The sequence below is a fragment of the Pinus tabuliformis genome, chromosome 9 (assembly GCF_031772625.1).
Source record: "Pinus tabuliformis cultivar Carrire ecotype Pingquan chromosome 9, CPIR1, whole genome shotgun sequence".
In the NCBI taxonomy this organism is placed as follows: Eukaryota; Viridiplantae; Streptophyta; class Pinopsida; order Pinales; family Pinaceae; genus Pinus; species Pinus tabuliformis.
The window spans coordinates 110,717,088-110,720,615 of NC_142307.1; the positions used below are offsets into that span (position 1 = coordinate 110,717,088).

A 3,528-nucleotide genomic window follows, 5' to 3' on the forward strand; every position below is an offset into this window, starting at 1 on the left:
CTACATCTATTTGACCCTTGAAGATGGGGATTTCAAAATTAACTTGTACCTTAAACAGTGTGGCATTTCTAGAGTAGCCATTGGAAGCCGATGTGTCGCCTCGAGGTATCCACTGAAGGATCTGCGCAAAGCTGTCCATCATTGTGTTCCTTTGTCGCTCGAGGGCTTCTTGGAGCAAGATTTTGATAGGATCTCCTGCCCCTTCATATTTCTTCTCATTTGCCATGGGAGGCCGTCGGGATTTGCGGGGTTGGTCTTCCAAAGGTTCGACCAGTTCAAGCCCTACCTCGTTGGGGACATGCAAAGAAAAACAGAGGAAAAGCAGACCGCTCTGATACCACTGATCTGGATTTAAACAGGAATGCAACAAAATACAGAGATAACCATATACAAAAAGATGCAGCGGAAATAATACTTCATTTCATTAATGTAAAATACTGAGATATGCTTACAAACAGAAAATGGAAATAAACAGCTAAGGCAATGGTAGCTTATCTTTGAGAAGAGATGTGGTGGCTACATGCCTCTGAACTGTGTTACAATGAGGCTCGAAGGCCTATTTATTGTTGAGAAACAATGGAAAACCCTTAACATCCCAAAACCTAACCCTAGAAGATGAAACGCCAAATTGTGGGCCCTGTTTGGGTAAATTGGTACATCAATTTCCCGGGGTCATAACTTTGGCATACGATCTCCATTTGACGCGTACAATAGCTCATTAGAAAGATCTATCCAAGAACTACCACTTTGGGAAGGTAAACATCAGTCCATGGACCCATGTTGCCCCTAGATTTCAAATAAAAAATCATTTAAGGCCTCAAAACGACTCCGGAAGTTCAGGACCCGAAAAAACTGCTAAAAATAGTAAACTGTGCTACACTTTAGGAAACTGAAAAACTGAAAGAGATAATTGTGCGGGTCCAAATGGGATAGGTGAGTGGCCACCAACATCCACCTGGATCAATTGGACTTGTAACAGTTCTAGATGTACCTGGGAAATACATTGCCACAGTTGCCATGGTTGGGCCAGAATTCATAGCCATTGCTTGTGATCCAAATGTGTTGCCTAGGTTTTGACTTTGCCCATTATAAGATGTTGCATTACAATGCATTGCAACAACCTTGATTCAACGCAGGGTATGCATGTGATCTTTCACTTTGTCCATTTTAAATGTGTAGCACTTTCGCACTTTCTCATTAAAAAAATAGAAAATACCCCTAACTTTTACTCTTTGTCGATGTACTTATATGCATAAACTAATTTCCCTAAAGCCTTAAGCACATATCTCAATTTTCAAACCTGACTTCTTCAATGCTGCAAACATTTAGTGGCATGCCTACTTGTGGATCATTTAAGCCCCTACCCACTTTGCCATTTTGTGGCTAATCAAACTGTCTGCATCGTTCTTTATCATCTAGCTCTCTGACTACTTGTTCCTCGATAAAATTTTCACTTGATTCATCTTCTTGAAGTTTCTTGGGTTTTTTTCCATTCTAATTTTTTTTCTAGATTTGCACAATTATGAATTGTTAGACTTTCTCCCTACAAACAAAGCATATCAAACTTTGTCTATTCTGCTAGAATATGATAAATTCAATGTTATGGCTACCTATAGGTCATTGCAGACATTTTTTTTCATATCTAATCCTTCATGTTTTTAGAAAATAAGTTATTTTTGGTACATTTCAACATGATTCCACTAGCTATTTTAGCAAAAATAGTCAGCCAAACTAGAAAATAAAACGTTTTTGGTGTCCAATAGAGAACGTAAGCTAGCTTAAAACTTATAAGCTATGTGATTTACCAGATCAATTAGGGATATCAAGGTTTCAACAAAGTTCTATCATTCTGATCGACCTCGAGCCTTTCGACTCCGAGTTGAAGGAATTTCAGGTACTCGGAGGCAACATCAAGAACAACTACAGTATCCATGGCGTTTCCTTCAGGAAAAAAACTCCTAAATAGATCTATAGCATTTTTCATTTTCTCTTTCCTCGACTTCCTCCATGATATTGGTTGCCCCACTTTAGCAGCACTGTTATTTGAGCTCATGTTTCCTGATTCCTAGCTTGCTATGGGTGGAAAGAAAACAACATCTGCGCTACTTTTCCCATTCAAAACTACCTTTTGTTGGATAGAAAGTGGAATAAAGTGAACCTCCTTTTCTCTGAATTCCATACATTCACATTGTCTATTCCTAGTTGGATTATCATTGCTAGTATGTCCATTGTCTTCTGTTTGGCTTAGCTTCTCATTCCTTATGGCTTCACTTGGAGTGTGACCAATGTTATCATCCTCTTCCTCATCAAAACATAGTATAGCTTCAATATCTGTGATATCTTCTTGCAATTGACTTTCATAATGTCCTTTTCTTGATCCATTAGAACTCATTTAGCTTCTACTTTCTTCTTTCTTGGAGCAAGAAAAAAACCTGTAACCAGTAGTCTCTACACTCAATTTCATCCCATTTCATATTCCTTGAAAAGGCTTGTGAATGGAGTCATATGCTCCTTGTATGCAAACAACCCATCCTGGATAGTTGACTTAAATACCGAAGGTAATTCTGAAATGATTTCTCTCTTAGGTATTGTATTACAAACATCGATTTTATCCAAGCCTTTTGCAGAGTTGGGTAACAAGTTTGGAAACTCGTGCACATTGGGAGGGTGGATAATGATTCAAACTATGATTCTAGACCTATAAAAAATAATGAATTAGTTGGAACATGCTTCAGAGACCATAAGACATTTTACCCAGAAAAAAACAATGCCCCTCTTAGAAAATCCACTGTAAATTTTGAGCCTACACTTCGAAAATTTTCCCAGAGATGATTTCAACTGTTGACTACCAATTAGAAAAATTGTGTAGCTTCCTTATAGCATCTCAAATGATACATGGGATCCACTAATCAATACCAATGCTTCTTACAGAAGTAATAAACATATTTCCTGGTGATATAGCCAACCCAAAGCAAATGACAAATACATATGATGAAAGACCCATGTCATTTTTCAATTTTTTATTTTTTTGAAGCAAGGCTAGGAAAATTATATGGGGAAAGGTATTGGAAGAAGAGAACTCCAATATTTGATCCAACTACAGACATATTTGTCATTGTTGCAATTGTATAGGAAGCTTCCATCAAATTCCCATGCGATATTTGTAACTACTTGATCATATGCCTCTTAGTGACCTACCTTGTGATATTTACAACCAGAGGTGTAACATATCCAAATAAATGGAAGGCTAAAAAATTTTCCAATCACTATAAGAGCCTTTTGTAGGGATTTTGGAGGTATGACCAAGGAAACTGTTAAGATGAGTACTGAATCAGCTGGTACCACCTCCTTCAGGAGACCTAAAGGCACAAAGTTAGCAGTAGAAGACACAGATTGAGGCTTCCAGGATCCTGATAGCATAGCTTAACAAATACATCAAAATTTCTGGTGGAAAGAAGTAAGTTTATTGCTTGAACTATCCACATCCATTTTCCGAGAAGAATTTAGAGGGCACATGGCACAACTCAC

The 3,528-nt window shown here is 37.8% G+C and overlaps 1 pseudogene; it reads right to left on the reverse strand.

Annotated features, from left to right (window-relative positions):
* Window positions 1-1,822: 1,822 nt before the first annotated feature.
* On the reverse strand, window positions 1,823-2,742 carry LOC149147322 (uncharacterized; annotated as a pseudogene).
* Between the last annotated feature and the right edge of the window lie 786 nt (window positions 2,743-3,528).